Raw genomic sequence first — 26,370 nt, 5'->3', positions numbered from 1 at the left:
TTGAAAGGTAAAATAAACATTGTTTAGTATAATTTAAAAAAGTTAAACATAGGTCTACGACACCAGGTATTCCCAGGCGGTCTCCCATCCAAGTACTAACCAGGCCCGACGTTGTTTAACTGCGGTGTTCGGACGAGAACCGGTGTTTTCAACGTGGTATGGTTGTAGACATTCGGTTACTTGCGGTTCAAGATTATAACTGAGAAAGATCTTATAGTTACTGTCAAAAAACATAATTGAAAGGTAAAATAAACATTGTTTAGTATAATTTAAAAAAGTTAAACATAGGTCTACGACACCAGGTATTCCCAGGCGGTCTCCCATCCAAGTACTAACCAGGCCCGACGTTGTTTAACTGCGGTGTTCGGAGGAGAACCGGTGTTTTCAACGTGGTATGGTTGTAGACGTTCGGTTACTTGCGGTTCAAGATTATAACTTAGAAAGATCTTATAGTTACTGTCATAAAAACATAATTGAAAGGTAAAATAAACTTTGTTTAGTATAATTTAAAAAAGTTAAACATAGGTCTACGACACCAGGTATTCCCAGGCGGTCTCCCATCCAAGTACTAACGAGGCCCGACGTTGTTTAACTCCGGTGTTCGGACGAGAACCGGTGTTTTCAACATGGTATGGTTGTAGACGTTCGGTTACTTGCGGTTCAAGTATATATAAATCTTATATTCACTGTCAAAATCTCTATAAACACATATATCCTATAACCTAATAGTTTTGTTCATTTATTATAGAACATTTTCTAGGATTGAAATTAGCAGCTGCTGAAACCATGACGTTGGTATTTACACCCACTTCTGTTGAAGAAACACATACTTGAAAGGTAAATTCAACTTTGTTTAGTATAATTTAAAAAGTTATACTGAGGTTCTTAAAAAGATAATATAAAGGAAATAATAACACTGTACAAAGAAGCATAACACAATAGCGGCATGTACAAAAGATTCAGGCCGCTTTGTTGCTAAGAATCAAACGCGCACACAAGTGGACGATCGCGTAGTACAGTGACGTTTGTACCGTCACCACAGCAGCAACATACAACAACAAACATGTCTTTGAACAACAACTTGTTTAACTTCAGTGATCGGACGAGAACAGTTGTTTTCAATGCAGTTTAGTTGAAAAACTTTCGATTAATTGCGGTTACAGTTTGAATTTATTTACTTATACTATCATCAACAGTATAAACACATTTTTGGAAAATCGAAACACTTAAACGAGACTATATTTTAGGACTATTAAAAAGATAAAAACAGGTGTACGACAACAGATATTCACAGGCTAGGCAACCTGGTACGGTTGTAGACATTCGGTTACTTGCGGTTCAAGATTATAACTTAGAAAGATCTTATAGTTACTGTCATAAAAATATAATTGAAAGGTAAAATAAACTTTATTTAGTATAATTTAAAAAAGTTAAACATAGGTCTACGACACCAGGTATTCCCAGGCGGTCTCCCATCCAAGTACTAACCAGGCCCGACGTTGTTTAACTGCGGTGTTCGGACGAGAACCGGTGTTTTCAACGTGGTATGGTTGTAGACATTCGGTTCCTTGCGGTTCAAGATTATAACTGAGAAAGATCTTATAGTTACTGTCAAAAAACATAATTGAAAGGTAAAATAAACATTGTTTAGTATAATTTAAAAAAGTTAAACATAGGTCTACGACACCAGGTATTCCCAGGCGGTCTCCCATCCAAGTACTAACCAGGCCCGACGTTGTTTAACTGCGGTGTTCGGACGAGAACCGGTGTTTTCAACGTGGTATGGTTGTAGACGTTCGGTTACTTGCGGTTCAAGTATATATACATCTTATATTCACTGTCAAAATCTCTATAAATATATATATCCTATAACCTAATAGTTTTGTTCATTTATTATAGAACATTTTCTAGGATTGAAATTAGCAGCTGCTGAAACCATGACGTTGGTATTTACACCCACTTCTGTTGAAGAAACACATACTTGAAAGGTAAATTCAACTTTTTTTAGTATAATTTAAAAAGTTATACTGAGGTTCTTAAAAAGATAATATAAAGGAAACAATAACACTGTACAAAGAAGCATAACACAATAGCGGCATGTACAAAAGATTCAGGCCGCGTTGTTGCTAAGAATCAAACGCGCACACAAGTGGACGCCCGCGTAGTACAGTGACGTTTGTACCGTCACCACAGCAGCAACATACAACAACAAACATGTCTTTGAACAACAACTTGTTTAACTTCAGTGATCGGACGAGAACCGTTGTTTTCAATGCAGTTTAGTTGAAAAACTTTCGATTAATTGCGGTTACAGTTTGAATTTATTTACTTATACTATCATCAACAGTATAAACACATTTTTGGAAAATAGAAACACTTAAACGAGACTATATTTTAGGATTATTAAAAAGATAAAAACAGGTGTACGACAACAGATATTCACAGGCTAGGCAACCTGGTACGGTTGTAGACATTCGGTTACTTGCGGTTCAAGATTATAACTGAGAAAGATCTTATAGTTACTGTCAAAAAACATAATTGAAAGGTAAAATAAACATTGTTTAGTATAATTTAAAAAAGTTAAACATAGGTCTACGACACCAGGTATTCCCAGGCGGTCTCCCATCCAAGTACTAACCAGGCCCGACGTTGTTTAACTGCGGTGTTCGGAGGAGAACCGGTGTTTTCAACGTGGTATGGTTGTAGACGTTCGGTTACTTGCGGTTCAAGATTATAACTTAGAAAGATCTTATAGTTACTGTCAAAAAACATAATTGAAAGGTAAAATAAACATTGTTTAGTATAATTTAAAAAAGTTAAACATAGGTCTACGACACCAGGTATTCCCAGGCGGTCTCCCATCCAAGTACTAACGAGGCCCGACGTTGTTTAACTGCGGTGTTCGGACGAGAACCGGTGTTTTCAACATGGTATGGTTGTAGACGTTCGGTTACTTATAACCTAATACTTTTGTTCATTTATTATAGAACATTTTCTAGGATTGAAATTAGCAGCTGCTGAAACCATGACGTTGATATTTACACCCACTTCTGTTGAAGAAACACATACTTGAAAGGTAAATTCAACTTTGTTTAGTATAATTTAAAAAGTTATACTGAGGTTCTTAAAAAGATAATATAAAGGAAACAATAACACTGTACAATGAAGCATAACACATTAGCGGCATGTACAAAAGATTCAGGCCGCTTTGTTGCTAAGAATCAAACGCGCACACAAGTGGACGCCCGCGTAGTACAGTGACGTTTGTACCGTCACCACAGCAGCAACATACAACAACAAACATGTCTTTGAACAACAACTTGTTTAACTTCAGTGATCGGACGAGAACCGTTGTTTTCAATGCAGTTTAGTTGAAAAACTTTCGATTAATTGCGGTTACAGTTTGAATTTATTTACTTATACTATCATCAACAGTATAAACACATTTTTGGAAAATAGAAACACTTAAACGAGACTATATTTTAGGATTATTAAAAAGATAAAAACAGGTGTACGACAACAGATATTCACAGGCTAGGCAACCTGGTACGGTTGTAGACATTCGGTTACTTGCGGTTCAAGATTATAACTGAGAAAGAACTTATAGTTACTGTCAAAAAACATAATTGAAAGGTAAAATAAACATTGTTTAGTATAATTTAAAAAAGTTAAACATAGGTCTACGACACCAGGTATTCCCAGGCGGTCTTCCATCCAAGTACTAACCAGGCCCGACGTTGTTTAACTGCGGTGTTCGGACGAGAACCGGTGTTTTCAACGTGGTATGGTTGTAGACATTCGGTTACTTGCGGTTCAAGATTATAACTGAGAAAGATCTTATAGTTACTGTCAAAAAACATAATTGAAAGGTAAAATAAACATTGTTTAGTATAATTTAAAAAAGTTAAACATAGGTCTACGACACCAGGTATTCCCAGGCGGTCTCCCATCCAAGTACTAACCAGGCCCGACGTTGTTTAACTGCGGTGTTCGGACGAGAACCGGTGTTTTCAACGTGGTATGGTTGTAGACGTTCGGTTACTTGCGGTTCAAGTATATATACATCTTATATTCACTGTCAAAATCTCTATAAACATATATATCCTATAACCTAATAGTTTTGTTCATTTATTATAGAACATTTTCTAGGATTGAAATTAGCAGCTGCTGAAACCATGACGTTGGTATTTACACCCACTTCTGTTGAAGAAACACATACTTGAAAGGTAAATTCAACTTTGTTTAGTATAATTTAAAAAGTTATACTGAGGTTCTTAAAAAGATAATATAAAGGAAACAATAACACTGTACAATGAAGCATAACACATTAGCGGCATGTACAAAAGATTCAGGCCGCTTTGTTGCTAAGAATCAAACGCGCACACAAGTGGACGCCCGCGTAGTACAGTGACGTTTGTACCGTCACCACAGCAGCAACATACAACAACAAACATGTCTTTGAACAACAACTTGTTTAACTTCAGTGATCGGACGAGAACCGTTGTTTTCAATGCAGTTTAGTTGAAAAACTTTCGATTAATTGCGGTTACAGTTTGAATTTATTTACTTATACTATCATCAACAGTATAAACACATTTTTGGAAAATCGAAACACTTAAACGAGACTATATTTTAGGATTATTAAAAAGATAAAAACAGGTGTACGACAACAGATATTCACAGGCTAGGCAACCTGGTACGGTTGTAGACATTCGGTTACTTGCGGTTCAAGATTATAACTGAGAAAGATCTTATAGTTACTGTCAAAAAACATAATTGAAAGGTAAAATAAACATTGTTTAGTATAATTTAAAAAAGTTAAACATAGGTCTACGACACCAGGTATTCCCAGGCGGTCTCCCATCCAAGTACTAACCAGGCCCGACGTTGTTTAACTGCGGTGTTCGGAGGAGAACCGGTGTTTTCAACGTGGTATGGTTGTAGACGTTCGGTTACTTGCGGTTCAAGATTATAACTTAGAAAGATCTTATAGTTACTGTCATAAAAATATAATTGAAAGGTAAAATAAACTTTATTTAGTATAATTTAAAAAAGTTAAACATAGGTCTACGACACCAGGTATTCCCAGGCGGTCTCCCATCCAAGTACTAACCAGGCCCGACGTTGTTTAACTGCGGTGTTCGGACGAGAACCGGTGTTTTCAACGTGGTATGGTTGTAGACATTCGGTTACTTGCGGTTCAAGATTATAACTGAGAAAGATTTTATAGTTACTGTCAAAAAACATAATTGAAAGGTAAAATAAACATTGTTTAGTATAATTTAAAAAAGTTAAACATAGGTCTACGACACCAGGTATTCCCAGGCGGTCTCCCATCCAAGTACTAACCAGGCCCGACGTTGTTTAACTGCGGTGTTCGGACGAGAACCGGTGTTTTCAACGTGGTATGGTTGTAGACGTTCGGTTACTTGCGGTTCAAGTATATATACATCTTATATTCACTGTCAAAATCTCTATAAACATATATATCCTATAACCTAATAGTTTTGTTCATTTATTATAGAACATTTTCTAGGATTGAAATTAGCAGCTGCTGAAACCATGACGTTGGTATTTACACCCACTTCTGTTGAAGAAACACATACTTGAAAGGTAAATTCAACTTTGTTTAGTATAATTTAAAAAGTTATACTGAGGTTCTTAAAAAGATAATATAAAGGAAACAATAACACTGTACAATGAAGCATAACACATTAGCGGCATGTACAAAAGATTCAGGCCGCTTTGTTGCTAAGAATCAAACGCGCACACAAGTGGACGCCCGCGTAGTACAGTGACGTTTGTACCGTCACCACAGCAGCAACATACAACAACAAACATGTCTTTGAACAACAACTTGTTTAACTTCAGTGATCGGACGAGAACCGTTGTTTTCAATGCAGTTTAGTTGAAAAACTTTCGATTAATTGCGGTTAAAGTTTGAATTTATTTACTTATACTATCATCAACAGTATAAACACATTTTTGGAAAATCGAAACACTTAAAGGAGACTATATTTTAGGATTATTAAAAAGATAAAAACAGGTGTACGACAACAGATATTCACAGGCTAGGCAACCTGGTACGGTTGTAGACATTCGGTTACTTGCGGTTCAAGATTAGAACTTAGAAAGATCTTATAGTTACTGTCTTGAAAATATAATTGAAAGGTAAAATAAACTTTATTTAGTATAATTTAAAAAAGTTAAACATAGGTCTACGACACCAGGTATTCCCAGGCGGTCTCCCATCCAAGTACTAACCAGGCCCGACGTTGTTTAACTGCGGTGTTCGGACGAGAACCGGTGTTTTCAACGTGGTATGGTTGTAGACATTCGGTTCCTTGCGGTTCAAGATTATAACTGAGAAAGATCTTATAGTTACTGTCAAAAAACATAATTGAAAGGTAAAATAAACATTGTTTAGTATAATTTAAAAAAGTTAAACATAGGTCTACGACACCAGGTATTCCCAGGCGGTCTCCCATCCAAGTACTAACCAGGCCCGACGTTGTTTAACTGCGGTGTTCGGACGAGAACCGGTGTTTTCAACGTGGTATGGTTGTAGACGTTCGGTTACTTGCGGTTCAAGATTATAACTTAGAAAGATCTTATAGTTACTGTCAAAAAACATAATTGAAAGGTAAAATAAACATTGTTTAGTATAATTTAAAAAAGTTAAACATAGGTCTACGACACCAGGTATTCCCAGGCGGTCTCCCATCCAAGTACTAACGAGGCCCGACGTTGTTTAACTGCGGTGTTCGGACGAGAACCGGTGTTTTCAACATGGTATGGTTGTAGACGTTCGGTTACTTATAACCTAATACTTTTGTTCATTTATTATAGAACATTTTCTAGGATTGAAATTAGCAGCTGCTGAAACCATGACGTTGATATTTACACCCACTTCTGTTGAAGAAACACATACTTGAAAGGTAAATTCAACTTTGTTTAGTATAATTTAAAAAGTTATACTGAGGTTCTTAAAAAGATAATATAAAGGAAACAATAACACTGTACAATGAAGCATAACACATTAGCGGCATGTACAAAAGATTCAGGCCGCTTTGTTGCTAAGAATCAAACGCGCACACAAGTGGACGCCCGCGTAGTACAGTGACGTTTGTACCGTCACCACAGCAGCAACATACAACAACAAACATGTCTTTGAACAACAACTTGTTTAACTTCAGTGATCGGACGAGAACCGTTGTTTTCAATGCAGTTTAGTTGAAAAACTTTCGATTAATTGCGGTTACAGTTTGAATTTATTTACTTATACTATCATCAACAGTATAAACACATTTTTGGAAAATAGAAACACTTAAACGAGACTATATTTTAGGATTATTAAAAAGATAAAAACAGGTGTACGACAACAGATATTCACAGGCTAGGCAACCTGGTACGGTTGTAGACATTCAGTTACTTGCGGTTCAAGATTATAACTGAGAAAGAACTTATAGTTACTGTCAAAAAACACAATTGAAAGGTAAAATAAACATTGTTTAGTATAATTTAAAAAAGTTAAACATAGGTCTACGACACCAGGTATTCCCAGGCGGTCTTCCATCCAAGTACTAACCAGGCCCGACGTTGTTTAACTGCGGTGTTCGGACGAGAACCGGTGTTTTCAACGTGGTATGGTTGTAGACATTCGGTTACTTGCGGTTCAAGATTATAACTGAGAAAGATCTTATAGTTACTGTCAAAAAACATAATTGAAAGGTAAAATAAACATTGTTTAGTATAATTTAAAAAAGTTAAACATAGGTCTACGACACCAGGTATTCCCAGGCGGTCTCCCATCCAAGTACTAACCAGGCCCGACGTTGTTTAACTGCGGTGTTCGGACGAGAACCGGTGTTTTCAACGTGGTATGGTTGTAGACGTTCGGTTACTTGCGGTTCAAGTATATATACATCTTATATTCACTGTCAAAATCTCTATAAACATATATATCCTATAACCTAATAGTTTTGTTCATTTATTAAAGAACATTTTCTAGGATTGAAATTAGCAGCTGCTGAAACCATGACGTTGGTATTTACACCCACTTCTGTTGAAGAAACACATACTTGAAAGGTAAATTCAACTTTGTTTAGTATAATTTAAAAAGTTATACTGAGGTTCTTAAAAAGATAATATAAAGGAAACAATAACACTGTACAATGAAGCATAACACATTAGCGGCATGTACAAAAGATTCAGGCCGCTTTGTTGCTAAGAATCAAACGCGCACACAAGTGGACGCCCGCGTAGTACAGTGACGTTTGTACCGTCACCACAGCAGCAACATACAACAACAAACATGTCTTTGAACAAAAACTTGTTTAACTTCAGTGATCGGACGAGAACCGTTGTTTTCAATGCAGTTTAGTTTAAAAACTTTCGATTAATTGCGGTTACAGTTTGAATTTATTTACTTATACTATCATCAACAGTATAAACACATTTTTGGAAAATCGAAACACTTAAACGAGACTATATTTTAGGATTATTAAAAAGATAAAAACAGGTGTACGACAACAGATATTCACAGGCTAGGCAACCTGGTACGGTTGTAGACATTCGGTTACTTGCGGTTCAAGATTATAACTGAGAAAGATCTTATAGTTACTGTCAAAAAACATAATTGAAAGGTAAAATAAACATTGTTTAGTATAATTTAAAAAAGTTAAACATAGGTCTACGACACCAGGTATTCCCAGGCGGTCTCCCATCCAAGTACTAACCAGGCCCGACGTTGTTTAACTGCGGTGTTCGGAGGAGAACCGGTGTTTTCAACGTGGTATGGTTGTAGACGTTCGGTTACTTGCGGTTCAAGATTATAACTTAGAAAGATCTTATAGTTACTGTCATAAAAATATAATTGAAAGGTAAAATAAACTTTATTTAGTATAATTTAAAAAAGTTAAACATAGGTCTACGACACCAGGTATTCCCAGGCGGTCTCCCATCCAAGTACTAACCAGGCCCGACGTTGTTTAACTGCGGTGTTCGGACGAGAACCGGTGTTTTCAACGTGGTATGGTTGTAGACATTCGGTTACTTGCGGTTCAAGATTATAACTGAGAAAGATTTTATAGTTACTGTCAAAAAACATAATTGAAAGGTAAAATAAACATTGTTTAGTATAATTTAAAAAAGTTAAACATAGGTCTACGACACCAGGTATTCCCAGGCGGTCTCCCATCCAAGTACTAACCAGGCCCGACGTTGTTTAACTGCGGTGTTCGGACGAGAACCGGTGTTTTCAACGTGGTATGGTTGTAGACGTTCGGTTACTTGCGGTTCAAGTATATATACATCTTATATTCACTGTCAAAATCTCTATAAACATATATATCCTATAACCTAATAGTTTTGTTCATTTATTATAGAACATTTTCTCTAGGATTGAAATTAGCAGCTGCTGAAACCATGACGTTGGTATTTACACCCACTTCTGTTGAAGAAACACATACTTGAAAGGTAAATTCAACTTTGTTTAGTATAATTTAAAAAGTTATACTGAGGTTCTTAAAAAGATAATATAAAGGAAACAATAACACTGTACAATGAAGCATAACACATTAGCGGCATGTACAAAAGATTCAGGCCGCTTTGTTGCTAAGAATCAAACGCGCACACAAGTGGACGCCCGCGTAGTACAGTGACGTTTGTACCGTCACCACAGCAGCAACATACAACAACAAACATGTCTTTGAACAACAACTTGTTTAACTTCAGTGATCGGACGAGAACCGTTGTTTTCAATGCAGTTTAGTTGAAAAACTTTCGATTAATTGCGGTTAAAGTTTGAATTTATTTACTTATACTATCATCAACAGTATAAACACATTTTTGGAAAATCGAAACACTTAAAGGAGACTATATTTTAGGATTATTAAAAAGATAAAAACAGGTGTACGACAACAGATATTCACAGGCTAGGCAACCTGGTACGGTTGTAGACATTCGGTTACTTGCGGTTCAAGATTATAACTGAGAAAGAACTTATAGTTACTGTCAAAAAACATAATTGAAAGGTAAAATAAACATTGTTTAGTATAATTTAAAAAAGTTAAACATAGGTCTACGACACCAGGTATTCCCAGGCGGTCTTCCATCCAAGTACTAACCAGGCCCGACGTTGTTTAACTGCGGTGTTCGGACGAGAACCGGTGTTTTCAACGTGGTATGGTTGTAGACATTCGGTTACTTGCGGTTCAAGATTATAACTTAGAAAGATCTTATAGTTACTGTCAAAAAACATAATTGAAAGGTAAAATAAACATTGTTTAGTATAATTTAAAAAAGTTAAACATAGGTCTACGACACCAGGTATTCCCAGGCGGTCTCCCATCCAAGTACTAACCAGGCCCGACGTTGTTTAACTGCGGTGTTCGGACGAGAACCGGTGTTTTCAACGTGGTATGGTTGTAGACGTTCGGTTACTTGCGGTTCAAGTATATATACATCTTATATTCACTGTCAAAATCTCTATAAACATATATATCCTATAACCTAATAGTTTTGTTCATTTATTATAGAACATTTTCTAGGATTGAAATTAGCAGCTGCTGAAACCATGACGTTGGTATTTACACCCACTTCTGTTGAAGAAACACATACTTGAAAGGTAAATTCAACTTTGTTTAGTATAATTTAAAAAGTTATACTGAGGTTCTTAAAAAGATAATATAAAGGAAACAATAACACTGTACAATGAAGCATAACACATTAGCGGCATGTACAAAAGATTCAGGCCGCTTTGTTGCTAAGAATCAAACGCGCACACAAGTGGACGCCCGCGTAGTACAGTGACGTTTGTACCGTCACCACAGCAGCAACATACAACAACAAACATGTCTTTGAACAACAACTTGTTTAACTTCAGTGATCGGACGAGAACCGTTGTTTTCAATGCAGTTTAGTTGAAAAACTTTCGATTAATTGCGGTTAAAGTTTGAATTTATTTACTTATACTATCATCAACAGTATAAACACATTTTTGGAAAATCGAAACACTTAAAGGAGACTATATTTTAGGATAAATAAAAAGATAAAAACAGGTGTACGACAACAGATATTCACAGGCTAGGCAACCTGGTACGGTTGTAGACATTCGGTTACTTGCGGTTCAAGATTAGAACTTAGAAAGATCTTATAGTTACTGTCTTGAAAATATAATTGAAAGGTAAAATAAACTTTATTTAGTATAATTTAAAAAAGTTAAACATAGGTCTACGACACCAGGTATTCCCAGGCGGTCTCCCATCCAAGTACTAACCAGGCCCGACGTTGTTTAACTGCGGTGTTCGGACGAGAACCGGTGTTTTCAACGTGGTATGGTTGTAGACATTCGGTTACTTGCGGTTCAAGATTATAACTGAGAAAGATCTTATAGTTACTGTCAAAAAACATAATTGAAAGGTAAAATAAACATTGTTTAGTATAATTTAAAAAAGTTAAACATAGGTCTACGACACCAGGTATTCCCAGGCGGTCTCCCATCCAAGTACTAACCAGGCCCGACGTTGTTTAACTGCGGTGTTCGGACGAGAACCGGTGTTTTCAACGTGGTATGGTTGTAGACGTTCGGTTACTTGCGGTTCAAGATTATAACTTAGAAAGATCTTATAGTTACTGTCATAAAAACATAATTGAAAGGTAAAATAAACATTGTTTAGTATAATTTAAAAAAGTTAAACATAGGTCTACGACACCAGGTATTCCCAGGCGGTCTCCCATCCAAGTACTAACCAGGCCCGACGTTGTTTAACTGCAGTGTTCGGAGGAGAACCGGTGTTTTCAACGTGGTATGGTTGTAGACGTTCGGTTACTTGCGGTTCAAGATTATAACTTAGAAAGATCTTATAGTTACTGTCATAAAAACATAATTGAAAGGTAAAATAAACTTTGTTTAGTATAATTTAAAAAAGTTAAACATAGGTCTACGACACCAGGTATTCCCAGGCGGTCTCCCATCCAAGTACTAACGAGGCCCGACGTTGTTTAACTGCGGTGTTCGGACGAGAACCGGTGTTTTCAACATGGTATGGTTGTAGACGTTCGGTTACTTGCGGTTCAAGTATATATAAATCTTATATTCACTGTCAAAATCTCTATAAACACATATATCCTATAACCTAATAGTTTTGTTCATTTATTATAGAACATTTTCTAGGATTGAAATTAGCAGCTGCTGAAACCATGACGTTGGTATTTACACCCACTTCTGTTGAAGAAACACATACTTGAAAGGTAAATTCAACTTTGTTTAGTATAATTTAAAAAGTTATACTGAGGTTCTTAAAAAGATAATATAAAGGAAACAATAACACTGTACAAAGAAGCATAACACAATAGCGGCATGTACAAAAGATTCAGGCCGCTTTGTTGCTAAGAATCAAACGCGCACACAAGTGGACGCCCGCGTAGTACAGTGACGTTTGTACCGTCACCACAGCAGCAACATACAACAACAAACATGTCTTTGAACAACAACTTGTTTAACTTCAGTGATCGGACGAGAACAGTTGTTTTCAATGCAGTTTAGTTGAAAAACTTTCGATTAATTGCGGTTACAGTTTGAATTTATTTACTTATACTATCATCAACAGTATAAACACATTTTTGGAAAATCGAAACACTTAAACGAGACTATATTTTAGGATTATTAAAAAGATAAAAACAGGTGTACGACAACAGATATTCACAGGCTAGGCAACCTGGTACGGTTGTAGACATTCGGTTACTTGCGGTTCAAGATTATAACTTAGAAAGATCTTATAGTTACTGTCATAAAAATATAATTGAAAGGTAAAATAAACTTTATTTAGTATAATTTAAAAAAGTTAAACATAGGTCTACGACACCAGGTATTCCCAGGCGGTCTCCCATCCAAGTACTAACCAGGCCCGACGTTGTTTAACTGCGGTGTTCGGACGAGAACCGGTGTTTTCAACGTGGTATGGTTGTAGACATTCGGTTCCTTGCGGTTCAAGATTATAACTGAGAAAGATCTTATAGTTACTGTCAAAAAACATAATTGAAAGGTAAAATAAACATTGTTTAGTATAATTTAAAAAAGTTAAACATAGGTCTACGACACCAGGTATTCCCAGGCGGTCTCCCATCCAAGTACTAACCAGGCCCGACGTTGTTTAACTGCGGTGTTCGGACGAGAACCGGTGTTTTCAACGTGGTATGGTTGTAGACGTTCGGTTACTTGCGGTTCAAGTATATATACATCTTATATTCACTGTCAAAATCTCTATAAATATATATATCCTATAACCTAATAGTTTTGTTCATTTATTATAGAACATTTTCTAGGATTGAAATTAGCAGCTGCTGAAACCATGACGTTGGTATTTACACCCACTTCTGTTGAAGAAACACATACTTGAAAGGTAAATTCAACTTTTTTTAGTATAATTTAAAAAGTTATACTGAGGTTCTTAAAAAGATAATATAAAGAAAACAATAACACTGTACAAAGAAGCATAACACAATAGCGGCATGTACAAAAGATTCAGGCCGCGTTGTTGCTAAGAATCAAACGCGCACACAAGTGGACGCCCGCGTAGTACAGTGACGTTTGTACCGTCACCACAGCAGCAACATACAACAACAAACATGTCTTTGAACAACAACTTGTTTAACTTCAGTGATCGGACGAGAACCGTTGTTTTCAATGCAGTTTAGTTGAAAAACTTTCGATTAATTGCGGTTACAGTTTGAATTTATTTACTTATACTATCATCAACAGTATAAACACATTTTTGGAAAATAGAAACACTTAAACGAGACTATATTTTAGGATTATTAAAAAGATAAAAACAGGTGTACGACAACAGATATTCACAGGCTAGGCAACCTGGTACGGTTGTAGACATTCGGTTACTTGCGGTTCAAGATTATAACTGAGAAAGATCTTATAGTTACTGTCAAAAAACATAATTGAAAGGTAAAATAAACATTGTTTAGTATAATTTAAAAAAGTTAAACATAGGTCTACGACACCAGGTATTCCCAGGCGGTCTCCCATCCAAGTACTAACCAGGCCCGACGTTGTTTAACTGCGGTGTTCGGACGAGAACCGGTGTTTTCAACGTGGTATGGTTGTAGACATTCGGTTACTTGCGGTTCAAGATTATAACTGAGAAAGATCTTATAGTTACTGTCAAAAAACATAATTGAAAGGTAAAATAAACATTGTTTAGTATAATTTAAAAAAGTTAAACATAGGTCTACGACACCAGGTATTCCCAGGCGGTCTCCCATCCAAGTACTAACCAGGCCCGACGTTGTTTAACTGCGGTGTTCGGAGGAGAACCGGTGTTTTCAACGTGGTATGGTTGTAGACGTTCGGTTACTTGCGGTTCAAGATTATAACTTAGAAAGATCTTATAGTTACTGTCATAAAAACATAATTGAAAGGTAAAATAAACTTTGTTTAGTATAATTTAAAAAAGTTAAACATAGGTCTACGACACCAGGTATTCCCAGGCGGTCTCCCATCCAAGTACTAACGAGGCCCGACGTTGTTTAACTCCGGTGTTCGGACGAGAACCGGTGTTTTCAACATGGTATGGTTGTAGACGTTCGGTTACTTGCGGTTCAAGTATATATAAATCTTATATTCACTGTCAAAATCTCTATAAACACATATATCCTATAACCTAATAGTTTTGTTCATTTATTATAGAACATTTTCTAGGATTGAAATTAGCAGCTGCTGAAACCATGACGTTGGTATTTACACCCACTTCTGTTGAAGAAACACATACTTGAAAGGTAAATTCAACTTTGTTTAGTATAATTTAAAAAGTTATACTGAGGTTCTTAAAAAGATAATATAAAGGAAATAATAACACTGTACAAAGAAGCATAACACAATAGCGGCATGTACAAAAGATTCAGGCCGCTTTGTTGCTAAGAATCAAACGCGCACACAAGTGGACGATCGCGTAGTACAGTGACGTTTGTACCGTCACCACAGCAGCAACATACAACAACAAACATGTCTTTGAACAACAACTTGTTTAACTTCAGTGATCGGACGAGAACCGTTGTTTTCAATGCAGTTTAGTTGAAAAACTTTCGATTAATTGCGGTTAAAGTTTGAATTTATTTACTTATACTATCATCAACAGTATAAACACATTTTTGGAAAATCGAAACACTTAAAGGAGACTATATTTTAGGATTATTAAAAAGATAAAAACAGGTGTACGATAACAGATATTCACAGGCTAGGCAACCTGGTACGGTTGTAGACATTCGGTTACTTGCGGTTCAAGATTATAACTTAGAAAGATCTTATAGTTACTGTCATAAAAACATAATTGAAAGGTAAAATAAACATTGTTTAGTATAATTTAAAAAAGTTAAACATAGGTCTACGACACCAGGTATTCCCAGGCGGTCTCCCATCCAAGTACTAACCAGGCCCGACGTTGTTTAACTGCAGTGTTCGGAGGAGAACCGGTGTTTTCAACGTGGTATGGTTGTAGACGTTCGGTTACTTGCGGTTCAAGATTATAACTTAGAAAGATCTTATAGTTACTGTCATAAAAACATAATTGAAAGGTAAAATAAACTTTGTTTAGTATAATTTAAAAAAGTTAAACATAGGTCTACGACACCAGGTATTCCCAGGCGGTCTCCCATCCAAGTACTAACGAGGCCCGACGTTGTTTAACTGCGGTGTTCGGACGAGAACCGGTGTTTTCAACATGGTATGGTTGTAGACGTTCGGTTACTTGCGGTTCAAGTATATATAAATCTTATATTCACTGTCAAAATCTCTATAAACACATATATCCTATAACCTAATAGTTTTGTTCATTTATTATAGAACATTTTCTAGGATTGAAATTAGCAGCTGCTGAAACCATGACGTTGGTATTTACACCCACTTCTGTTGAAGAAACACATACTTGAAAGGTAAATTCAACTTTGTTTAGTATAATTTAAAAAGTTATACTGAGGTTCTTAAAAAGATAATATAAAGGAAACAATAACACTGTACAAAGAAGCATAACACAATAGCGGCATGTACAAAAGATTCAGGCCGCTTTGTTGCTAAGAATCAAACGCGCACACAAGTGGACGCCCGCGTAGTACAGTGACGTTTGTACCGTCACCACAGCAGCAACATACAACAACAAACATGTCTTTGAACAACAACTTGTTTAACTTCAGTGATCGGACGAGAACAGTTGTTTTCAATGCAGTTTAGTTGAAAAACTTTCGATTAATTGCGGTTACAGTTTGAATTTATTTACTTATACTATCATCAACAGTATAAACACATTTTTGGAAAATCGAAACACTTAAACGAGACTATATTTTAGGATTATTAAAAAGATAAAAACAGGTGTACGACAACAGATATTCACAGGCTAGGCAACCTGGTACGGTTGTAGACATTCGGTTACTTGCGGTTCAAGATTATAACTTAGAAAGATCTTATAGTTACTGTCATAAAAATATAATTGAAAGGTAAAATAAACTTTATTTAGTATAATTTAAAAAAGTTAAACATAGGTCTACGACACCAGGTATTCCCAGGCGGTCTCCCATCCAAGTACTAACCAGGCCCGACGTTGTTTAACTGCGGTGTTCGGACGAGAACCGGTGTTTTCAACGTGGTATGGTTGTAGACATTCGGTTCCTTGCGGTTCAAGATTATAACTGAGAAAGATCTTATAGTTACTGTCAAAAAACATAATTGAAAGGTAAAATAAACATTGTTTAGTATAATTTAAAAAAGTTAAACATAGGTCTACGACACCAGGTATTCCCAGGCGGTCTCCCATCCAAGTACTAACCAGGCCCGACGTTGTTTAACTGCGGTGTTCGGACGAGAACCGGTGTTTTCAACGTGGTATGGTTGTAGACGTTCGGTTACTTGCGGTTCAAGTATATATACATCTTATATTCACTGTCAAAATCTCTATAAATATATATATCCTATAACCTAATAGTTTTGTTCATTTATTATAGAACATTTTCTAGGATTGAAATTAGCAGCTGCTGAAACCATGACGTTGGTATTTACACCCACTTCTGTTGAAGAAACACATACTTGAAAGGTAAATTCAACTTTTTTTAGTATAATTTAAAAAGTTATACTGAGGTTCTTAAAAAGATAATATAAAGGAAACAATAACACTGTACAAAGAAGCATAACACAATAGCGGCATGTACAAAAGATTCAGGCCGCGTTGTTGCTAAGAATCAAACGCGCACACAAGTGGACGCCCGCGTAGTACAGTGACGTTTGTACCGTCACCACAGCAGCAACATACAACAACAAACATGTCTTTGAACAACAACTTGTTTAACTTCAGTGATCGGACGAGAACCGTTGTTTTCAATGCAGTTTAGTTGAAAAACTTTCGATTAATTGCGGTTACAGTTTGAATTTATTTACTTATACTATCATCAACAGTATAAACACATTTTTGGAAAATAGAAACACTTAAACGAGACTATATTTTAGGATTATTAAAAAGATAAAAACAGGTGTACGACAACAGATATTCACAGGCTAGGCAACCTGGTACGGTTGTAGACATTCGGTTACTTGCGGTTCAAGATTATAACTGAGAAAGATCTTATAGTTACTGTCAAAAAACATAATTGAAAGGTAAAATAAACATTGTTTAGTATAATTTAAAAAAGTTAAACATAGGTCTACGACACCAGGTATTCACAGGCGGTCTCCCATCCAAGTACTAACCAGGCCCGACGTTGTTTAACTGCGGTGTTCGGACGAGAACCGGTGTTTTCAACGTGGTATGGTTGTAGACATTCGGTTACTTGCGGTTCAAGATTATAACTGAGAAAGATCTTATAGTTACTGTCAAAAAACATAATTGAAAGGTAAAATAAACATTGTTTAGTATAATTTAAAAAAGTTAAACATAGGTCTACGACACCAGGTATTCCCAGGCGGTCTCCCATCCAAGTACTAACCAGGCCCGACGTTGTTTAACTGCGGTGTTCGGAGGAGAACCGGTGTTTTCAACGTGGTATGGTTGTAGACGTTCGGTTACTTGCGGTTCAAGATTATAACTTAGAAAGATCTTATAGTTACTGTCATAAAAACATAATTGAAAGGTAAAATAAACTTTGTTTAGTATAATTTAAAAAAGTTAAACATAGGTCTACGACACCAGGTATTCCCAGGCGGTCTCCCATCCAAGTACTAACGAGGCCCGACGTTGTTTAACTCCGGTGTTCGGACGAGAACCGGTGTTTTCAACATGGTATGGTTGTAGACGTTTGGTTACTTGCGGTTCAAGTATATATAAATCTTATATTCACTGTCAAAATCTCTATAAACACATATATCCTATAACCTAATAGTTTTGTTCATTTATTATAGAACATTTTCTAGGATTGAAATTAGCAGCTGCTGAAACCATGACGTTGGTATTTACACCCACTTCTGTTGAAGAAACACATACTTGAAAGGTAAATTCAACTTTGTTTAGTATAATTTAAAAAGTTATACTGAGGTTCTTAAAAAGATAATATAAAGGAAATAATAACACTGTACAAAGAAGCATAACACAATAGCGGCATGTACAAAAGATTCAGGCCGCTTTGTTGCTAAGAATCAAACGCGCACACAAGTGGACGATCGCGTAGTACAGTGACGTTTGTACCGTCACCACAGCAGCAACATACAACAACAAACATGTCTTTGAACAACAACTTGTTTAACTTCAGTGATCGGACGAGAACCGTTGTTTTCAATGCAGTTTAGTTGAAAAACTTTCGATTAATTGCGGTTAAAGTTTGAATTTATTTACTTATACTATCATCAACAGTATAAACACATTTTTGGAAAATCGAAACACTTAAAGGAGACTATATTTTAGGATTATTAAAAAGATAAAAACAGGTGTACGATAACAGATATTCACAGGCTAGGCAACCTGGTACGGTTGTAGACATTCGGTTACTTGCGGTTCAAGATTATAACTTAGAAAGATCTTATAGTTACTGTCATAAAAACATAATTGAAAGGTAAAATAAACATTGTTTAGTATAATTTAAAAAAGTTAAACATAGGTCTACGACACCAGGTATTCCCAGGCGGTCTCCCATCCAAGTACTAACCAGGCCCGACGTTGTTTAACTGCAGTGTTCGGAGGAGAACCGGTGTTTTCAACGTGGTATGGTTGTAGACGTTCGGTTACTTGCGGTTCAAGATTATAACTTAGAAAGATCTTATAGTTACTGTCATAAAAACATAATTGAAAGGTAAAATAAACTTTGTTTAGTATAATTTAAAAAAGTTAAACATAGGTCTACGACACCAGGTATTCCCAGGCGGTCTCCCATCCAAGTACTAACGAGGCCCGACGTTGTTTAACTGCGGTGTTCGGACGAGAACCGGTGTTTTCAACATGGTATGGTTGTAGACGTTCGGTTACTTGCGGTTCAAGTATATATAAATCTTATATTCACTGTCAAAATCTCTATAAACACATATATCCTATAACCTAATAGTTTTGTTCATTTATTATAGAACATTTTCTAGGATTGAAATTAGCAGCTGCTGAAACCATGACGTTGGTATTTACACCCACTTCTGTTTAAGAAACACATACTTGAAAGGTAAATTCAACTTTGTTTAGTATAATTTAAAAAGTTATACTGAGGTTCTTAAAAAGATAATATAAAGGAAACAATAACACTGTACAAAGAAGCATAACACAATAGCGGCATGTACAAAAGATTCAGGCCGCTTTGTTGCTAAGAATCAAACGCGCACACAAGTGGACGCCCGCGTAGTACAGTGACGTTTGTACCGTCACCACAGCAGCAACATACAACAACAAACATGTCTTTGAACAACAACTTGTTTAACTTCAGTGATCGGACGAGAACAGTTGTTTTCAATGCAGTTTAGTTGAAAAACTTTCGATTAATTGCGGTTACAGTTTGAATTTATTTACTTATACTATCATCAACAGTATAAACACATTTTTGGAAAATCGAAACACTTAAACGAGACTATATTTTAGGATTATTAAAAAGATAAAAACAGGTGTACGACAACAGATATTCACAGGCTAGGCAACCTGGTACGGTTGTAGACATTCGGTTACTTGCGGTTCAAGATTATAACTTAGAAAGATCTTATAGTTACTGTCATAAAAATATAATTGAAAGGTAAAATAAACTTTATTTAGTATAATTTAAAAAAGTTAAACATAGGTCTACGCCACCAGGTATTCCCAGGCGGTCTCCCATCCAAGTACTAACCAGGCCCGACGTTGTTTAACTGCGGTGTTCGGACGAGAACCGGTGTTTTCAACGTGGTATGGTTGTAGACATTCGGTTCCTTGCGGTTCAAGATTATAACTGAGAAAGATCTTATAGTTACTGTCAAAAAACATAATTGAAAGGTAAAATAAACATTGTTTAGTATAATTTAAAAAAGTTAAACATAGGTCTACGACACCAGGTATTCCCAGGCGGTCTCCCATCCAAGTACTAACCAGGCCCGACGTTGTTTAACTGCGGTGTTCGGACGAGAACCGGTGTTTTCAACGTGGTATGGTTGTAGACGTTCGGTTACTTGCGGTTCAAGTATATATACATCTTATATTCACTGTCAAAATCTCTATAAATATATATATCCTATAACCTAATAGTTTTGTTCATTTATTATAGAACATTTTCTAGGATTGAAATTAGCAGCTGCTGAAACCATGACGTTGGTATTTACACCCACTTCTGTTGAAGAAACACATACTTGAAAGGTAAATTCAACTTTTTTTAGTATAATTTAAAAAGTTATACTGAGGTTCTTAAAAAGATAATATAAAGGAAACAATAACACTGTACAAAGAAGCATAACACAATAGCGGCATGTACAAAAGATTCAGGCCGCGTTGTTGCTAAGAATCAAACGCGCACACAAGTGGACGCCCGCGTAGTACAGTGACGTTTGTACCGTCACCACAGCAGCAACATACAACAACAAACATGTCTTTGAACAACAACTTGTTTAACTTCAGTGATCGGACGAGAACCGTTGTTTTCAATGCAGTTTAGTTGAAAAACTTTCGATTAATTGCGGTTACAGTTTGAATTTATTTACTTATACTATCATCAACAGTATAAACACATTTTTGGAAAATAGAAACACTTAAACGAGACTATATTTTAGGATTATTAAAAAGATAAAAACAGGTGTACGACAACAGATATTCACAGGCTAGGCAACCTGGTACGGTTGTAGACATTCGGTTACTTGCGGTTCAAGATTATAACTGAGAAAGATCTTATAGTTACTGTCAAAAAACATAATTGAAAGGTAAAATAAACATTGTTTAGTATAATTTAAAAAAGTTAAACATAGGTCTACGACACCAGGTATTCCCAGGCGGTCTCCCATCCAAGTACTAACCAGGCCCGACGTTGTTTAACTGCGGTGTTCGGACGAGAACCGGTGTTTTCAACGTGGTATGGTTGTAGACATTCGGTTACTTGCGGTTCAAGATTATAACTGAGAAAGATCTTATAGTTACTGTCAAAAAACATAATTGAAAGGTAAAATAAACATTGTTTAGTATAATTTTAAAAAGTTAAACATAGGTCTACGACACCAGGTATTCCCAGGCGGTCTCCCATCCAAGTACTAACCAGGCCCGACGTTGTTTAACTGCGGTGTTCGGAGGAGAACCGGTGTTTTCAACGTGGTATGGTTGTAGACGTTCGGTTACTTGCGGTTCAAGATTATAACTTAGAAAGATCTTATAGTTACTGTCATAAAAACATAATTGAAAGGTAAAATAAACTTTGTTTAGTATAATTTAAAAAAGTTAAACATAGGTCTACGACACCAGGTATTCCCAGGCGGTCTCCCATCCAAGTACTAACCAGGCCCGACGTTGTTTAACTGCGGTGTTCGGACGAGAACCGGTGTTTTCAACATGGTATGGTTGTAGACGTTCGGTTACTTGCGGTTCAAGATTATAACTGAGAAAGATTTTATAGTTACTGTCAAAAAACATAATTGAAAGGTAAAATAAACATTGTTTAGTATAATTTAAAAAAGTTAAACATAGGTCTACGACACCAGGTATTCCCAGGCGGTCTCCCATCCAAGTACTAACCAGGCCCGACGTTGTTTAACTGCGGTGTTCGGACGAGAACCGGTGTTTTCAACGTGGTATGGTTGTAGACGTTCGGTTACTTGCGGTTCAAGTATATATACATCTTATATTCACTGTCAAAATCTCTATAAACATATATATCCTATAACCTAATAGTTTTGTTCATTTATTATAGAACATTTTCTCTAGGATTGAAATTAGCAGCTGCTGAAACCATGACGTTGGTATTTACACCCACTTCTGTTGAAGAAACACATACTTGAAAGGTAAATTCAACTTTGTTTAGTATAATTTAAAAAGTTATACTGAGGTTCTTAAAAAGATAATATAAAGGAAACAATAACACTGTACAATGAAGCATAACACATTAGCGGCATGTACAAAAGATTCAGGCCGCTTTGTTGCTAAGAATCAAACGCGCACACAAGTGGACGCCCGCGTAGTACAGTGACGTTTGTACCGTCACCACAGCAGCAACATACAACAACAAACATGTCTTTGAACAACAACTTGTTTAACTTCAGTGATCGGACGAGAACCGTTGTTTTCAATGCAGTTTAGTTGAAAAACTTTCGATTAATTGCGGTTAAAGTTTGAATTTATTTACTTATACTATCATCAACAGTATAAACACATTTTTGGAAAATCGAAACACTTAAAGGAGACTATATTTTAGGATTATTAAAAAGATAAAAACAGGTGTACGACAACAGATATTCACAGGCTAGGCAACCTGGTACGGTTGTAGACATTCGGTTACTTGCGGTTCAAGATTATAACTGAGAAAGAACTTATAGTTACTGTCAAAAAACATAATTGAAAGGTAAAATAAACATTGTTTAGTATAATTTAAAAAAGTTAAACATAGGTCTACGACACCAGGTATTCCCAGGCGGTCTTCCATCCAAGTACTAACCAGGCCCGACGTTGTTTAACTGCGGTGTTCGGACGAGAACCGGTGTTTTCAACGTGGTATGGTTGTAGACATTCGGTTACTTGCGGTTCAAGATTATAACTTAGAAAGATCTTATAGTTACTGTCAAAAAACATAATTGAAAGGTAAAATAAACATTGTTTAGTATAATTTAAAAAAGTTAAACATAGGTCTACGACACCAGGTATTCCCAGGCGGTCTCCCATCCAAGTACTAACCAGGCCCGACGTTGTTTAACTGCGGTGTTCGGACGAGAACCGGTGTTTTCAACGTGGTATGGTTGTAGACGTTCGGTTACTTGCGGTTCAAGTATATATACATCTTATATTCACTGTCAAAATCTCTATAAACATATATATCCTATAACCTAATAGTTTTGTTCATTTATTATAGAACATTTTCTAGGATTGAAATTAGCAGCTGCTGAAACCATGACGTTGGTATTTACACCCACTTCTGTTGAAGAAACACATACTTGAAAGGTAAATTCAACTTTGTTTAGTATAATTTAAAAAGTTATACTGAGGTTCTTAAAAAGATAATATAAAGGAAACAATAACACTGTACAATGAAGCATAACACATTAGCGGCATGTACAAAAGATTCAGGCCGCTTTGTTGCTAAGAATCAAACGCGCACACAAGTGGACGCCCGCGTAGTACAGTGACGTTTGTACCGTCACCACAGCAGCAACATACAACAACAAACATGTCTTTGAACAACAACTTGTTTAACTTCAGTGATCGGACGAGAACCGTTGTTTTCAATGCAGTTTAGTTGAAAAACTTTCGATTAATTGCGGTTAAAGTTTGAATTTATTTACTTATACTATCATCAACAGTATAAACACATTTTTGGAAAATCGAAACACTTAAAGGAGACTATATTTTAGGATTATTAAAAAGATAAAAACAGGTGTACGACAACAGATATTCACAGGCTAGGCAACCTGGTACGGTTGTAGACATTCGGTTACTTGCGGTTCAAGATTAGAACTTAGAAAGATCTTATAGTTACTGTCTTGAAAATATAATTGAAAGGTAAAATAAACTTTATTTAGTATAATTTAAAAAAGTTAAACATAGGTCTACGACACCAGGTATTCCCAGGCGGTCTCCCATCCAAGTACTAACCAGGCCCGACGTTGTTTAACTGCGGTGTTCGGACGAGAACCGGTGTTTTCAACGTGGTATGGTTGTAGACATTCGGTTACTTGCGGTTCAAGATTATAACTGAGAAAGATCTTATAGTTACTGTCAAAAAACATAATTGAAAGGTAAAATAAACATTGTTTAGTATAATTTAAAAAAGTTAAACATAGGTCTACGACACCAGGTATTCCCAGGCGGTCTCCCATCCAAGTACTAACCAGGCCCGACGTTGTTTAACTGCGGTGTTCGGACGAGAACCGGTGTTTTCAACGTGGTATGGTTGTAGACGTTCGGTTACTTGCGGTTCAAGTATATATACATCTTATATTCACTGTCAAAATCTCTATAAATATATATATCCTATAATCTAATAGTTTTGTTCATTTATTATAGAACATTTTCTAGGATTGAAATTAGCAGCTGCTGAAACCATGACGTTGGTATTTACACCCACTTCTGTTGAAGAAACACATACTTGAAAGGTAAATTCAACTTTGTTTAGTATAATTTAAAAAGTTATACTGAGGTTCTTAAAAAGATAATATAAAGGAAACAATAACACTGTACAAAGAAGCATAACACAATAGCGGCATGTACAAAAGATTCAGGCCGCGTTGTTGCTAAGAATCAAACGCGCACACAAGTGGACGCCCGCGTAGTACAGTGACGTTTGTACCGTCACCACAGCAGCAACATACAACAACAAACATGTCTTTGAACAACAACTTGTTTAACTTCAGTGATCGGACGAGAACCGTTGTTTTCAATGCAGTTTAGTTGAAAAACTTTCGATTAATTGCGGTTACAGTTTGAATTTATTTACTTATACTATCATCAACAGTATAAACACATTTTTGGAAAATAGAAACACTTAAACGAGACTATATTTTAGGATTATTAAAAAGATAAAAACAGGTGTACGACAACAGATATTCACAGGCTAGGCAACCTGGTACGGTTGTAGACATTCGGTTACTTGCGGTTCAAGATTATAACTGAGAAAGATCTTATAGTTACTGTCAAAAAACATAATTGAAAGGTAAAATAAACATTGTTTAGTATAATTTAAAAAAGTTAAACATAGGTCTACGACACCAGGTATTCCCAGGCGGTCTCCCATCCAAGTACTAACCAGGCCCGACGTTGTTTAACTGCGGTGTTCGGACGAGAACCTGTGTTTTCAACGTGGTATGGTTGTAGACATTCGGTTCCTTGCGGTTCAAGATTATAACTGAGAAAGATCTTATAGTTACTGTCAAAAAACATAATTGAAAGGTAAAATAAACATTGTTTAGTATAATTTAAAAAAGTTAAACATAGGTCTACGACACCAGGTATTCCCAGGCGGTCTCCCATCCAGGTACTAACCAGGCCCGACGTTGTTTAACTGCGGTGTTCGGAGGAGAACCGGTGTTTTCAACGTGGTATGGTTGTAGACGTTCGGTTACTTGCGGTTCAAGATTATAACTTAGAAAGATCTTATAGTTACTGTCATAAAAACATAATTGAAAGGTAAAATAAACATTGTTTAGTATAATTTAAAAAAGTTAAACATAGGTCTACGACACCAGGTATTCCCAGGCGGTCTCCCATCCAAGTACTAACCAGGCCCGACGTTGTTTAACTGCAGTGTTCGGAGGAGAACCGGTGTTTTCAACGTGGTATGGTTGTAGACGTTCGGTTACTTGCGGTTCAAGATTATAACTTAGAAAGATCTTATAGTTACTGTCATAAAAACATAATTGAAAGGTAAAATAAACTTTGTTTAGTATAATTTAAAAAAGTTAAACATAGGTCTACGACACCAGGTATTCCCAGGCGGTCTCCCATCCAAGTACTAACGAGGCCCGACGTTGTTTAACTGCGGTGTTCGGACGAGAACCGGTGTTTTCAACATGGTATGGTTGTAGACGTTCGGTTACTTGCGGTTCAAGTATATATAAATCTTATATTCACTGTCAAAATCTCTATAAACACATATATCCTATAACCTAATAGTTTTGTTCATTTATTATAGAACATTTTCTAGGATTGAAATTAGCAGCTGCTGAAACCATGACGTTGGTATTTACACCCACTTCTGTTGAAGAAACACATACTTGAAAGGTAAATTCAACTTTGTTTAGTATAATTTAAAAAGTTA

At 36.1% G+C, this 26,370-nt stretch overlaps 54 non-coding genes across 54 annotated transcripts; all 54 read right to left on the bottom strand.

Annotated features, from left to right (window-relative positions):
- Positions 1-51: 51 nt before the first annotated feature.
- On the bottom strand, positions 52-170 carry LOC140053276 (5S ribosomal RNA). Its single transcript, XR_011846134.1, has one exon. It is a non-coding gene; the product is annotated as a 5S ribosomal RNA (ribosomal RNA).
- A 117-nt stretch (positions 171-287) lies between these two features.
- LOC140053484 (5S ribosomal RNA) lies at positions 288-406 on the bottom strand. The gene has a single exon (XR_011846344.1). It is a non-coding gene; the product is annotated as a 5S ribosomal RNA (ribosomal RNA).
- A 118-nt stretch (positions 407-524) lies between these two features.
- LOC140052977 (5S ribosomal RNA) lies at positions 525-643 on the bottom strand. Its single transcript, XR_011845886.1, has one exon. It is a non-coding gene; the product is annotated as a 5S ribosomal RNA (ribosomal RNA).
- A 796-nt stretch (positions 644-1,439) lies between these two features.
- LOC140053275 (5S ribosomal RNA) lies at positions 1,440-1,558 on the bottom strand. Its single transcript, XR_011846133.1, has one exon. It is a non-coding gene; the product is annotated as a 5S ribosomal RNA (ribosomal RNA).
- Positions 1,559-1,675: 117 nt separating this feature from the next.
- On the bottom strand, positions 1,676-1,794 carry LOC140053274 (5S ribosomal RNA). Its single transcript, XR_011846132.1, has one exon. It is a non-coding gene; the product is annotated as a 5S ribosomal RNA (ribosomal RNA).
- A 795-nt stretch (positions 1,795-2,589) lies between these two features.
- LOC140053483 (5S ribosomal RNA) lies at positions 2,590-2,708 on the bottom strand. Its single transcript, XR_011846343.1, has one exon. It is a non-coding gene; the product is annotated as a 5S ribosomal RNA (ribosomal RNA).
- A 117-nt stretch (positions 2,709-2,825) lies between these two features.
- On the bottom strand, positions 2,826-2,944 carry LOC140052934 (5S ribosomal RNA). The gene has a single exon (XR_011845845.1). It is a non-coding gene; the product is annotated as a 5S ribosomal RNA (ribosomal RNA).
- Positions 2,945-3,677: 733 nt separating this feature from the next.
- On the bottom strand, positions 3,678-3,796 carry LOC140053558 (5S ribosomal RNA). The gene has a single exon (XR_011846415.1). It is a non-coding gene; the product is annotated as a 5S ribosomal RNA (ribosomal RNA).
- A 117-nt stretch (positions 3,797-3,913) lies between these two features.
- On the bottom strand, positions 3,914-4,032 carry LOC140053273 (5S ribosomal RNA). Its single transcript, XR_011846131.1, has one exon. It is a non-coding gene; the product is annotated as a 5S ribosomal RNA (ribosomal RNA).
- Positions 4,033-4,827: 795 nt separating this feature from the next.
- LOC140053482 (5S ribosomal RNA) lies at positions 4,828-4,946 on the bottom strand. Its single transcript, XR_011846342.1, has one exon. It is a non-coding gene; the product is annotated as a 5S ribosomal RNA (ribosomal RNA).
- Positions 4,947-5,064: 118 nt separating this feature from the next.
- LOC140053272 (5S ribosomal RNA) lies at positions 5,065-5,183 on the bottom strand. Its single transcript, XR_011846130.1, has one exon. It is a non-coding gene; the product is annotated as a 5S ribosomal RNA (ribosomal RNA).
- A 117-nt stretch (positions 5,184-5,300) lies between these two features.
- Positions 5,301-5,419, bottom strand: LOC140053269 (5S ribosomal RNA). The gene has a single exon (XR_011846128.1). It is a non-coding gene; the product is annotated as a 5S ribosomal RNA (ribosomal RNA).
- A 796-nt stretch (positions 5,420-6,215) lies between these two features.
- On the bottom strand, positions 6,216-6,334 carry LOC140053268 (5S ribosomal RNA). Its single transcript, XR_011846127.1, has one exon. It is a non-coding gene; the product is annotated as a 5S ribosomal RNA (ribosomal RNA).
- A 117-nt stretch (positions 6,335-6,451) lies between these two features.
- LOC140053267 (5S ribosomal RNA) lies at positions 6,452-6,570 on the bottom strand. The gene has a single exon (XR_011846126.1). It is a non-coding gene; the product is annotated as a 5S ribosomal RNA (ribosomal RNA).
- Positions 6,571-6,687: 117 nt separating this feature from the next.
- On the bottom strand, positions 6,688-6,806 carry LOC140052932 (5S ribosomal RNA). The gene has a single exon (XR_011845843.1). It is a non-coding gene; the product is annotated as a 5S ribosomal RNA (ribosomal RNA).
- A 733-nt stretch (positions 6,807-7,539) lies between these two features.
- LOC140053557 (5S ribosomal RNA) lies at positions 7,540-7,658 on the bottom strand. The gene has a single exon (XR_011846414.1). It is a non-coding gene; the product is annotated as a 5S ribosomal RNA (ribosomal RNA).
- A 117-nt stretch (positions 7,659-7,775) lies between these two features.
- On the bottom strand, positions 7,776-7,894 carry LOC140053266 (5S ribosomal RNA). Its single transcript, XR_011846125.1, has one exon. It is a non-coding gene; the product is annotated as a 5S ribosomal RNA (ribosomal RNA).
- Positions 7,895-8,689: 795 nt separating this feature from the next.
- On the bottom strand, positions 8,690-8,808 carry LOC140053480 (5S ribosomal RNA). Its single transcript, XR_011846340.1, has one exon. It is a non-coding gene; the product is annotated as a 5S ribosomal RNA (ribosomal RNA).
- A 118-nt stretch (positions 8,809-8,926) lies between these two features.
- On the bottom strand, positions 8,927-9,045 carry LOC140053265 (5S ribosomal RNA). The gene has a single exon (XR_011846123.1). It is a non-coding gene; the product is annotated as a 5S ribosomal RNA (ribosomal RNA).
- A 117-nt stretch (positions 9,046-9,162) lies between these two features.
- Positions 9,163-9,281, bottom strand: LOC140053264 (5S ribosomal RNA). Its single transcript, XR_011846122.1, has one exon. It is a non-coding gene; the product is annotated as a 5S ribosomal RNA (ribosomal RNA).
- Positions 9,282-10,078: 797 nt separating this feature from the next.
- Positions 10,079-10,197, bottom strand: LOC140053556 (5S ribosomal RNA). The gene has a single exon (XR_011846413.1). It is a non-coding gene; the product is annotated as a 5S ribosomal RNA (ribosomal RNA).
- A 117-nt stretch (positions 10,198-10,314) lies between these two features.
- Positions 10,315-10,433, bottom strand: LOC140053263 (5S ribosomal RNA). The gene has a single exon (XR_011846121.1). It is a non-coding gene; the product is annotated as a 5S ribosomal RNA (ribosomal RNA).
- A 796-nt stretch (positions 10,434-11,229) lies between these two features.
- On the bottom strand, positions 11,230-11,348 carry LOC140053262 (5S ribosomal RNA). Its single transcript, XR_011846120.1, has one exon. It is a non-coding gene; the product is annotated as a 5S ribosomal RNA (ribosomal RNA).
- Positions 11,349-11,465: 117 nt separating this feature from the next.
- LOC140053261 (5S ribosomal RNA) lies at positions 11,466-11,584 on the bottom strand. Its single transcript, XR_011846119.1, has one exon. It is a non-coding gene; the product is annotated as a 5S ribosomal RNA (ribosomal RNA).
- Positions 11,585-11,702: 118 nt separating this feature from the next.
- On the bottom strand, positions 11,703-11,821 carry LOC140052775 (5S ribosomal RNA). Its single transcript, XR_011845691.1, has one exon. It is a non-coding gene; the product is annotated as a 5S ribosomal RNA (ribosomal RNA).
- Positions 11,822-11,939: 118 nt separating this feature from the next.
- Positions 11,940-12,058, bottom strand: LOC140052931 (5S ribosomal RNA). The gene has a single exon (XR_011845842.1). It is a non-coding gene; the product is annotated as a 5S ribosomal RNA (ribosomal RNA).
- Positions 12,059-12,854: 796 nt separating this feature from the next.
- Positions 12,855-12,973, bottom strand: LOC140053259 (5S ribosomal RNA). Its single transcript, XR_011846118.1, has one exon. It is a non-coding gene; the product is annotated as a 5S ribosomal RNA (ribosomal RNA).
- A 117-nt stretch (positions 12,974-13,090) lies between these two features.
- On the bottom strand, positions 13,091-13,209 carry LOC140053257 (5S ribosomal RNA). Its single transcript, XR_011846116.1, has one exon. It is a non-coding gene; the product is annotated as a 5S ribosomal RNA (ribosomal RNA).
- A 795-nt stretch (positions 13,210-14,004) lies between these two features.
- On the bottom strand, positions 14,005-14,123 carry LOC140053256 (5S ribosomal RNA). Its single transcript, XR_011846115.1, has one exon. It is a non-coding gene; the product is annotated as a 5S ribosomal RNA (ribosomal RNA).
- A 117-nt stretch (positions 14,124-14,240) lies between these two features.
- Positions 14,241-14,359, bottom strand: LOC140053479 (5S ribosomal RNA). Its single transcript, XR_011846339.1, has one exon. It is a non-coding gene; the product is annotated as a 5S ribosomal RNA (ribosomal RNA).
- Positions 14,360-14,477: 118 nt separating this feature from the next.
- On the bottom strand, positions 14,478-14,596 carry LOC140052976 (5S ribosomal RNA). The gene has a single exon (XR_011845885.1). It is a non-coding gene; the product is annotated as a 5S ribosomal RNA (ribosomal RNA).
- A 796-nt stretch (positions 14,597-15,392) lies between these two features.
- LOC140052774 (5S ribosomal RNA) lies at positions 15,393-15,511 on the bottom strand. The gene has a single exon (XR_011845690.1). It is a non-coding gene; the product is annotated as a 5S ribosomal RNA (ribosomal RNA).
- Positions 15,512-15,629: 118 nt separating this feature from the next.
- On the bottom strand, positions 15,630-15,748 carry LOC140052930 (5S ribosomal RNA). The gene has a single exon (XR_011845841.1). It is a non-coding gene; the product is annotated as a 5S ribosomal RNA (ribosomal RNA).
- Positions 15,749-16,544: 796 nt separating this feature from the next.
- On the bottom strand, positions 16,545-16,663 carry LOC140053255 (5S ribosomal RNA). The gene has a single exon (XR_011846114.1). It is a non-coding gene; the product is annotated as a 5S ribosomal RNA (ribosomal RNA).
- Positions 16,664-16,780: 117 nt separating this feature from the next.
- On the bottom strand, positions 16,781-16,899 carry LOC140053254 (5S ribosomal RNA). The gene has a single exon (XR_011846112.1). It is a non-coding gene; the product is annotated as a 5S ribosomal RNA (ribosomal RNA).
- Positions 16,900-17,694: 795 nt separating this feature from the next.
- LOC140053505 (5S ribosomal RNA) lies at positions 17,695-17,813 on the bottom strand. The gene has a single exon (XR_011846365.1). It is a non-coding gene; the product is annotated as a 5S ribosomal RNA (ribosomal RNA).
- Positions 17,814-17,930: 117 nt separating this feature from the next.
- Positions 17,931-18,049, bottom strand: LOC140053478 (5S ribosomal RNA). The gene has a single exon (XR_011846338.1). It is a non-coding gene; the product is annotated as a 5S ribosomal RNA (ribosomal RNA).
- Positions 18,050-18,167: 118 nt separating this feature from the next.
- Positions 18,168-18,286, bottom strand: LOC140052975 (5S ribosomal RNA). Its single transcript, XR_011845884.1, has one exon. It is a non-coding gene; the product is annotated as a 5S ribosomal RNA (ribosomal RNA).
- A 796-nt stretch (positions 18,287-19,082) lies between these two features.
- Positions 19,083-19,201, bottom strand: LOC140052773 (5S ribosomal RNA). Its single transcript, XR_011845689.1, has one exon. It is a non-coding gene; the product is annotated as a 5S ribosomal RNA (ribosomal RNA).
- A 118-nt stretch (positions 19,202-19,319) lies between these two features.
- Positions 19,320-19,438, bottom strand: LOC140052929 (5S ribosomal RNA). The gene has a single exon (XR_011845840.1). It is a non-coding gene; the product is annotated as a 5S ribosomal RNA (ribosomal RNA).
- A 796-nt stretch (positions 19,439-20,234) lies between these two features.
- Positions 20,235-20,353, bottom strand: LOC140053577 (5S ribosomal RNA). The gene has a single exon (XR_011846432.1). It is a non-coding gene; the product is annotated as a 5S ribosomal RNA (ribosomal RNA).
- A 117-nt stretch (positions 20,354-20,470) lies between these two features.
- LOC140053253 (5S ribosomal RNA) lies at positions 20,471-20,589 on the bottom strand. Its single transcript, XR_011846111.1, has one exon. It is a non-coding gene; the product is annotated as a 5S ribosomal RNA (ribosomal RNA).
- A 795-nt stretch (positions 20,590-21,384) lies between these two features.
- On the bottom strand, positions 21,385-21,503 carry LOC140053252 (5S ribosomal RNA). Its single transcript, XR_011846110.1, has one exon. It is a non-coding gene; the product is annotated as a 5S ribosomal RNA (ribosomal RNA).
- Positions 21,504-21,620: 117 nt separating this feature from the next.
- Positions 21,621-21,739, bottom strand: LOC140053477 (5S ribosomal RNA). The gene has a single exon (XR_011846337.1). It is a non-coding gene; the product is annotated as a 5S ribosomal RNA (ribosomal RNA).
- A 118-nt stretch (positions 21,740-21,857) lies between these two features.
- LOC140053429 (5S ribosomal RNA) lies at positions 21,858-21,976 on the bottom strand. Its single transcript, XR_011846288.1, has one exon. It is a non-coding gene; the product is annotated as a 5S ribosomal RNA (ribosomal RNA).
- A 117-nt stretch (positions 21,977-22,093) lies between these two features.
- LOC140053251 (5S ribosomal RNA) lies at positions 22,094-22,212 on the bottom strand. The gene has a single exon (XR_011846109.1). It is a non-coding gene; the product is annotated as a 5S ribosomal RNA (ribosomal RNA).
- Positions 22,213-23,009: 797 nt separating this feature from the next.
- Positions 23,010-23,128, bottom strand: LOC140053555 (5S ribosomal RNA). Its single transcript, XR_011846412.1, has one exon. It is a non-coding gene; the product is annotated as a 5S ribosomal RNA (ribosomal RNA).
- A 117-nt stretch (positions 23,129-23,245) lies between these two features.
- On the bottom strand, positions 23,246-23,364 carry LOC140053250 (5S ribosomal RNA). The gene has a single exon (XR_011846108.1). It is a non-coding gene; the product is annotated as a 5S ribosomal RNA (ribosomal RNA).
- Positions 23,365-24,160: 796 nt separating this feature from the next.
- On the bottom strand, positions 24,161-24,279 carry LOC140053248 (5S ribosomal RNA). Its single transcript, XR_011846107.1, has one exon. It is a non-coding gene; the product is annotated as a 5S ribosomal RNA (ribosomal RNA).
- Positions 24,280-24,396: 117 nt separating this feature from the next.
- On the bottom strand, positions 24,397-24,515 carry LOC140053247 (5S ribosomal RNA). The gene has a single exon (XR_011846106.1). It is a non-coding gene; the product is annotated as a 5S ribosomal RNA (ribosomal RNA).
- A 795-nt stretch (positions 24,516-25,310) lies between these two features.
- On the bottom strand, positions 25,311-25,429 carry LOC140053600 (5S ribosomal RNA). The gene has a single exon (XR_011846454.1). It is a non-coding gene; the product is annotated as a 5S ribosomal RNA (ribosomal RNA).
- Positions 25,430-25,546: 117 nt separating this feature from the next.
- LOC140053527 (5S ribosomal RNA) lies at positions 25,547-25,665 on the bottom strand. Its single transcript, XR_011846386.1, has one exon. It is a non-coding gene; the product is annotated as a 5S ribosomal RNA (ribosomal RNA).
- A 118-nt stretch (positions 25,666-25,783) lies between these two features.
- On the bottom strand, positions 25,784-25,902 carry LOC140052772 (5S ribosomal RNA). Its single transcript, XR_011845688.1, has one exon. It is a non-coding gene; the product is annotated as a 5S ribosomal RNA (ribosomal RNA).
- A 118-nt stretch (positions 25,903-26,020) lies between these two features.
- On the bottom strand, positions 26,021-26,139 carry LOC140052928 (5S ribosomal RNA). The gene has a single exon (XR_011845839.1). It is a non-coding gene; the product is annotated as a 5S ribosomal RNA (ribosomal RNA).
- Positions 26,140-26,370: the final 231 nt, after the last annotated feature.

This window comes from Antedon mediterranea, chromosome 6, assembly GCF_964355755.1.
Source record: "Antedon mediterranea chromosome 6, ecAntMedi1.1, whole genome shotgun sequence".
NCBI classification, from domain to species: Eukaryota; Metazoa; Echinodermata; class Crinoidea; order Comatulida; family Antedonidae; genus Antedon; species Antedon mediterranea.
The sequence above is the reverse complement of the archived record's forward strand: the minus strand, read 5'-3'. Positions and strand labels throughout refer to the sequence as shown.